Source organism: Microtus oregoni, unplaced genomic scaffold, assembly GCF_018167655.1.
Source record: "Microtus oregoni isolate MIOR12 unplaced genomic scaffold, Mior012 000108F_ref0000382, whole genome shotgun sequence".
NCBI lineage: Eukaryota > Metazoa > Chordata > Mammalia > Rodentia > Cricetidae > Microtus > Microtus oregoni.
In genome coordinates, this window is record NW_024544726.1 from 1414518 (window position 1) to 1423211 (window position 8694).

Consider the following 8694-nt stretch of genomic DNA (forward strand, 5'->3'; position numbering starts at 1 on the left):
TTACATTGGTTCTGAGGCATCAAACTCAGGTCCTCATGCTTCACAGCGTGCATTAGACTAGTCATCTCCCCAGCCCTGTGTGTTAAGACAAGTCGCATTATGCAGCCCAGGTTGTCCTAGAACTCAAAATCTTCCTGCCTTGGCGTCTGCAGCATTGAGAGTGGCAGTGTTTGTCACCACATCCACTCTGTTATAGCGGTAGAAGGCTTACAGTGAGGTGTTGTTTTTTTTTTAATTTTTAAACAGTCTTAAGACTGTTCTTTTTTACATTTTATTAATATTTATTAAGTTCTACGTTTTTCTCTGCTCCCATCCCTGCCTCTCGGCTCCCCTTAAGCCCTCTCCCAAGGTCCCCGTGCTCCCAATTTACTCAGGAGATCTTGTCTTTTTTTATTTCCCATGTAGATTAGATCTATGTAAGTCTCTCTTAGGGTCCTCATTGTTGTTCTGGGACTGTGATTTGTGAGCTGGTTTTCTTTGCTTTATGTTTTTTTTCCCTTTTTTTTTATTGAGAAAAGAAAAAAAACCATAAACAAAAAACAAGTTTCCACCTCCTCCCAGCCTCCCATTTCCCTCCCCCTCCTCCCACCCTTCTCCCCCTCCTCCCACCCTTCTCCCCCTCCCCTCACTCCTCTCCCCCTCCCTCTCCAGTCCACAGAGCAGTCCGGGTTCCCTAACCCTGTGGTAAGTCCTAGGTCCTCCCCCCTCCATCCATATCTAGGAAGGTGAACATCCAAACTGGCTAGGCTCCCACAAAGCCAGCACATTAAGTAGGATCAAAACCCCCTGCCATTGTCCTTGGTGTCTCATCAGCCCTCATTGTTCGCCATGTTCAGAGAGTCCAGTTTTATCCCATGCTTTTTCGGTCACAGTCCAGCTGGCCTTGGTGAGTTCCCAATAGATCAGCTCCACTGTCTCAGTGGGTGGGTGCATGCCTCGTGGTCCCGACTTCTTTGCTCATGTTCTCCCTCCTTCTGCTCCTCATTGGGACCTTGGGAGCTCAGTCCAGTGCTCCTGTGTGGGTCTCTGTCTCTATCTCCATCCATCAGCAGATGAAGGTTCTATGATGATATGCAAGATATTCGTCAGTATTGCTCTAGGATAGGGTCATTTCAGGTTACCAATCCTCAGCTGCCCAAGGAACTAACTGGGAACCTCATCTTGGGCACTTGGGAGCCCCTCTAGGGTCAAGTCTCTTGCCCACCCTAAAGTGGCTCCCTTAACTAAGAATTGTGGTTCCGTGCTCCCCTATCCACCCTTCCTTATCCCAATTCTCCTGTTTCCCCATGTCCCCCCTCCTTCCCTTCTACCTTTACTCTCCCCATCTCCCCTTACCCCCATCCCACCCCACCCCCAAGATCCCAATTTTCTCCCCGGCAATTTGGTCTACTTCCCTTAGCCAAGAGCATAACTATATGTTTTTCCTTGGGTTCACCTTCTTACTTAGCTTCTTTAGGTTCACCTACTGTAGACTCCGTGGCCCTTATTTATGGCTAGAAACCAATTATGAGCGGGTAAATCCCATGTTCATCTTTTTGGGTCTGGGACACCTCACTCAGGATAGTGTTTTCTATTTCCATCCATTTGCCTGCAAAATTCGAGAAGTCATAGTTTTTTACCGCAGCGTAGTACTCTAGCGTGTATATATTCCATACTTTCTTCATCCATTCTTCCATTGAAGGGCATCTAGGTTGTTTCCAGGTTCTGGCTATTACAAATAATACTGCTATGAACATAGTTGAACAAATGCTTTTGTCATATGATAGAGCATCTCTTGGGTATATTCCCAGGAGTGGTATTGCTGGGTCCAGGGGTAGGTTGATCCCAAATTTCCTGAGAAACCGAAACACTGATTTCCACAGTGGTTGCACAAGATTGCATTCCCACCAGCAATGGATGAGGGTACCCCTTCCTCCACAGCCTCTCCAGCAAAGGTTATCCTTGGTGTTTTTGACTTTACCCATTCTGACAGGTGTAAGATGATATCTCAAAGTTGTCTTGATTTGCATTTCCCTGATTGCTAAGGAAGTTGAGCACGACCTTAAGTGTCTTTTGGCCATCTGAACTTCCTCTGCTGAGAACTCTCTGTTCAGCTCAGTGCCCCATTTTTAATTGGGTTAATTAGCATTTTAAAGTCTAGTTTCTTGAGTTCTCTATATATTTTGGAGATCAGACCTTTGTCTGTTGCGGGGTTGGTGAAGATCTTCTCCCAGTCAGTAGGTTGTCTTTGTGTCTTAGTGACAATGTCATTTGCTTTACAGAAGCTTCTCAGTTTAAGTAGGTCCCATTTATTCAATGTTGCCCTTAATGTCTGTGCTTCTGGGGTTATACATAGGAAGCGATCTCCTGTGCCCATCTGTTGTAGGGTATTTCCCACTTTCTCTTCTATCAGGTTCAGTGTGTTCGGGCTGATATTGAGGTCTTTAATCCATTTGGACTTGAGTTTTGTGCATGGTGATAGATATGGGTCTATTTTCATTCTTCTACAGGTTGACATCCAGTTGTGCCAGCACCATTTGTTGAAGAAGCTTTCTTTCTTCCATTGTATACTTTTAGCTCCTTTATCGAAAATGAGGTGTTCATAGGTTTGTGGGATAAAATCCGGGTCTTCTATACGATTCCATTGGTCTACTTCTCTGTTTTTATGCCAGTACCACACTGTTTTCATTACTGTAGCTCTGTAATAGAGTTTGAAGTCAGGGATGGTAATGCCTCCAGAAGATCCTTTATTGTATAGGATTGTTTTGGCTATCCTGGGTTTTTTGTTTTTCCATATAAAGTTGATTATTGTCCTCTCCAGATCTGTGAAGAATTTTGATGGGATCTTGATGGGGATTGCATTGAATCTATAAATTGCCTTTGGTAGAATTGCCATTTTTACTATGTTGATCCTCCCAATCCAAGAGCAAGGGAGGTCCATCCATTTTTTGGTATCCTCTTCAATTTCTTTCTTCAATGCCTTAAAATTCTTGTCAAATAGATCTTTCACTTCCTTGGTTAGATTTACCCCCAGATATTTTATGCTGTTTGTGGCTATCGTGAATGGTGAAGCTTCTCTGATTTCCCTCTCTGCTTCCATATCCTTTGTGTATAAGAGGGTGACTAATTTTTTGGAGTTGATCTTGTATCCTGCCACATTACTAAAGCTGTTTATCAGCTGTAAAAGTTCTTTGGTGGAGTTTTGGGGGTCGCTTATGTACACTATCATATCATCTGCAAATAATGAAAGTTTAACTTCTTCCTTTCCAATTCGAATCCCCTTGATCCCATTATGTTGTCTTATTGCTATTGCTAGAACTTCAAGCACTATATTGAAGAGGTATGGCGAGAGTGGACAGCCTTGTCGTGTTCCAGAGTTAAGTGGGATGGCTTTGAGTTTCTCTCCGTTTAATTTGATGTTAGCTGTCGGCTTGCTGTATATAGCTTTTATTATATTTAGGTATGACCCTTGTATCCCTAATCTCTCCAAGACTTTTAACATAAATGGATGTTGAATTTTGTCAAATGCTTTTTCAGCATCTAATGAAATGATCATATGGTTTTTTTCTTTCAGTTTATTTATATGCTGGATTACATTGATAGATTTTCGTATGTTGAACCAGCCCTGCATCTCAGGAATGAAGCCTACTTGATTATAATGGATAATTTTTCGGATGTGTTCTTGGATTCGGTTTGCCAGTATTTTGTTGAGGATTTTTGCGTCAATATTCATGAGTGAGATTGGCCTGTAGTTCTCTTTCCTGGTTGAGTCTTTGAGTGGTTTTGGTATCAGAGTAATTGTGGCTTCATAAAAGGAATTTGGTAATGACCCTTCTGTTTCTATATTGTGGAATACATTAAGGAGTATAGGTATTAGGTCTTCTTGGAAGTTCTGGTAGAATTCTGCATTGAAACCATCTGGTCCTGGGCTTTTTTTGGTGGGGAGGTTTTTGATAACAGCTTCTAATTCTTCGCGACTGACAGGTCTGTTTAGATTGTTCACCTGGTCCTGGTTTAATTTTGGTAAATGGTATTTATCTAAAAAAGTGTCCATTTCTTTTACATTTTCCAGTTTTGTGGCATACAGGCTTTTGTAGTAAGATCTAATGACTCTCTGAATTTCCTCTGTGTCTGTGGTTATGTCCCCCTTTTCATTTCTGATCTTATAAATTTGTGTGTTCTCTCTCCGTCGTTTGATTAGTTTGGATAGGGGTTTATCAATCTTGTTGATTTTCTCCAGGAACCAGCTTTTTGTTTCATTGATTCTTTGGATTGTTTTCTGTGTTTCTATTTTGTTGATTTCAGCCCTCAGTTTGATTATTTCCAGTCTTCTACTCCTCCTAGGTGAGTCTGCTTCTTTTTTTTCTAGAGCTTTCAAGTGGGCTGTTAAGTCTCCAATATGTGCTTTCTCTGTTTTCTTTAGGTGGGCACTTAGTGCTATGAACTTTCCTCTCAGGACTGCTTTCATAGTGTCCCATAAGTTCGAGTATGTTGTTTCTTAATTTTCATTGAATTCAAGGAAGACTTTAATTTCTTTCTTTATTTCTTCCTTAATCCAGGTATGGTTCAGTAGTTGGCTGTTCAGTTTCCATGAATTTGTAGGCTTTCTGGGGGTAGCATTGTTGTTGAATTCTAACTTTAATCCATGGTGATCTGATAAGACACAGGTGGTTACTAATATTTTTTTGTAACTGTGTAAGTTAGCTTTGTTACTGAGTATGTGGTCAATTTTCGAGAAGGTTCCATGAGCTGCAGAGAAGAAGGTATATTCTTTCCTCTTTGGGTGGAATAATCTATAGATGTCTGTTAAGTCCATTTGATTCATTACCTCCATTAATTCTCTTATTTCTCTGTTAGGTTTCTGTCTGATTGACCTGTCCATTGGTGAGAGAGAAGTGTTGAAGTCTCCTACTATTAGTGTGTGCGGTTTGATGGCTGCCTTGAGTTTTAGTAATGTTTCTTTTACGTACGTGGGTGCTTTTATATTAGGGGCATAGATATTCAGGATTGAGACTTCATCCTGATGAATTGTTCCTGTTATGAGTATAAAATGTCCCTCTCCATCTCTTCTGATTGATTTAAGTTTGAAGTCAATTTTGTTAGAAATTAGTATGGCCACACCTGCTTGTTTCTTAGGTCCATTTGCTTGATAAGCCTTTTCCCAGCCCTTTACTCTGAGTAGGTGCATGCCTTTGTGGTTGAGGTGTGTTTCTTGTAGACAGCAGAATGTTGGATCCTGTTTTCTTATCCAATCTCTTAGCCTGTGCCTTTTTATAGGTGAGTTGAGCCCATTGATATTAAGTGATATTAATGACCAGTGGTTGTTAACTCCGGTCACTTTTTTAGTAGTAGGGTTTGTATGTTTTCCTTCTTTGATTTGCGCTGGTGACGGGTCTCTAGATATCTGAGTTATTGTGGTCATCGTTGGACTCCTTGGTTAGTGATTTTCCTTCTATTATTTTTCTGTAAGGCTGGATTTGTGGCTACGTATTGTTTAAATTTGTTTTTATCCTGGAAAATTTTGTTTTCTCCATTTATAGTGAACGAAAGTTTGGCTGGATATAGTAGTCTGGGCTTGCATCCGTGGTCTCTTAGTTTTTGGAGTACATCTATCCAGGACCTTCTGGCTTTCATGGTTTCCATAGAGAAGTCAGGTGTAAGTCTGATAGGTTTACCTTTATAAGTAACTTGGCCTTTTTCCTTTGCGGCTCTTAATATTCTTTCTTTATTCTGTATATTTTGTGTTTTGATTATTATATGGCGAGGGGATGTTTTCTTTTGATCCAGCCTATTTGGTGTTCTGTATGCTTCTTGAACCTTCATAGGTACATCTGTCTTCAGGTTGGGAAAGTTTTCTTCTATAATTTTATTAAGTATATTTTCTGGACGGTTGAGCTGCACTTCTTCTCCTTCTTCTACTCCAATTATTCTTAGGTTTGGTCTTTTTATTGTGTCCCATATTTCCTGAATGTTTTGTGATGAGAGTTTGTGGACTTGCTGTTTTCTTTGATCAGAGCGTTTATTTTCTCTATGTTATCCTCAGAATCTGAGATTCTTTCTTCTATCTCTTGTATTCTGCTGGTTATGCTTGATTCTGTAGTCTCTATTCGTTTACCTAGATTTTCCATGTCCAGCCAGCCCTCTGTTTGTGTTTTCTTCTTTGCCTCCATTTCAGTTTTCAAGTCTTGAACTGTTTCCATTATCTGCTTGATTGTTTTTCCTTGGTTTCCTAGGGTATCATTCACTGATTTACTCAATTCCTCGAACTTTCTGTTATACTTCTCATCCATTTCTATAAGGGCATTTTTCATATGCTGTTTAAGGGTGTCAATCACTTTCAAGAAGTCAGTTTTTTCTACTTCTTCTTGATTAAGGTGTTCATGTCCTCCTGTTGTGAGGTCACTGGCTTCTGGTGGTTTCATGTTGTTTTTCAGATTGTTGGGAGAATTCCTGCATTGGCGTCTGCCCATCTCTTCCTCCCAATACTCCCCTATGGATCTTCTTTTACAGGATCAGGTCTTCTTGCCCACTGATGTACCTTCCCAGTGATGTCACTCCCCAGAGATGTTTCTCCACAATGATGTTTCACTTAGGGCCCAGATTGAAACTCTGTGCTGCTTGGTTAGCTCACGAACAAAGGGCCCACCCTGCTTGCTGCAGGCAGGCTATGGGAACAAAGGAGCTACCGCCCACCCCTTTGTCCTCCCAGTCCGGTTTCGGTCCCAGCGCCCTAGCAGGCTGAGCAGGGAGGCGCTATGCCACCAAAGAAGGGAGGGAGGGAGGGAGGCAGGGGGTGGGGGGATCTGGATGTAAGCTGGGTGGGATAGGAAGAGAGAGGAGGTATGGGCAGTATAGCCCCTGTAGGATGGCCAGGAAGTGTGGGCGGGCTGAGGTATGTTCCCGGCTGCTGCAGCACTCACTCACCACAATGATGTTTTACTCGGTGCCCAGATCGAAACTCCGCGCTGCTTGGTTAGCTTGCGAACAAAGGGCCCACCCTGCTCGCTTCGGGCAGGCTATGGGCACAAAGGAGCTACCGGCCACCCCTTTGTCCTCCCGGTTCGGGTTCGGTCCCAGCGCCCTAGCAGGCTGAGCAGGGAGGCGCTATGCTGCCAAAGAAGGGAGGGAGAGAGGGAGGCAGGGGGTGGGGGGATCTGGATGTAAGCTGGGTGGGATAGGAAGAGACTCTTTGCTTTATGTTTAAAAACCACTTATGAGTGAGTACATGTGATAATTGTCTTTTTGGGTCTGGGTTACCTCACTCAAAATGATATTTTCTAGCTCTATCCATTTGCCTGCAAAATTCAAGATGTCATTATTTTATTTTATTTTATTTTTTTTTGCTGTGTAATTTTCTATTGTGTAAATGTACCACATTTTCCTTATCCATTCTTCAATAGAGGGATATTTAGGTTGTTTCCAGGTTTTGGCTATGACAAACAAAGCTGCTTTGAACATAGTTGAGCACATGTCCTTGTGGCACAATTGAGTATCCTTTGGATATATACCCAAAAGTGGTATTACTAGGTTTTGAGGAAGGTTGTTTTCTAATTTACTGAGAAATCGCCACACTGACATCCAAAGAGGCTGTACCAGCTTGCATTCCCACCAGCAGAAGTGTTCCCTTTTCCCCACAACCTCTCCAGCATAAGTTGTCATCAGTGTTTTTGATCTTGGCCATTCTTACAGGTGTAAGATGGAATCTCAGAGTTGTTTTGATTTGCATTTCTCTGATGACTAAGGATGTCGAACATTTCCTTAAGTGTCTTTTGGCCATGTTAGATTCCTCTGTTGAGAGTTCTCTGTTTAGGTCTGTACTCCATTTCTTTTTATTGGATTATGTGATCTTTTGATGATCAATTTCTTGAGTTCTTTGTACATTTTGGAGATCAGACCTCTGTCTGATGTGGGGTTAGTGAAGATCTTGTCCCATTCCATAGGCTGTCGTTTTTTCTTGTTGACTGTGTCCTTTGCTTTACAGAAGCTTTTCAGTTTCAGGAGGTCCCATTTATTAATTGTTTCTCTCAGTGTCTGTGCTGCTGGGGTTATATTTAGGAAGTGGTTCCCTGTGCCAATGTGTTCAAGTTTACTTCCCACTTTCTCTTCTATGAGGCTCAGTGTGGCTGGCTTTATGTTGAGGTCTTTGATCCATTTGGACTTGAGTTTTGTGCATAGTGATAGATGTTGGTCTATTTTCATTCTTCTACATGTTGATGTCCAGTTATGCCAGCACCACTTGTTAAATATGTTTTCTTTTTTTCCATTTGATATTTTTTGCTTCTTTGTCAAAAATCAGGTGTTCAAAAGTATGTGGATTAATATTTGGGTCTTCTATTCACTTCCATTGGTCCTCCTGTCTGTTTTTCTGCCAATACCAGGCTGTTTTCAGTACTGTAGCTCTGTTGTAGAGTTTGAAGTCAGGGATTGTGATGCCTCCAGAAGTTCTTTTATTGTACAGGATTGTTTTGGCTATGCTGGGTTTTTTGCTTTTCCATATGAAGTTGAGTACTGTGCTTTTGAGGGCTGTGAATTTTGATGGGCATTGCATTGAATCTGTGAGACTGTTTTATTATGTAACCCTGACAGGCCTGAAACTCATTATGTGAACCAGACTGACCTCCAGCTCTCAGAAATCTGCCTGTTTCTCTCTCTCAAGTGCTGGAATTAAAGGCAAGTAACCACAGCCTTAAGGTTTGGGTTTTTTTTTTTGGTTTT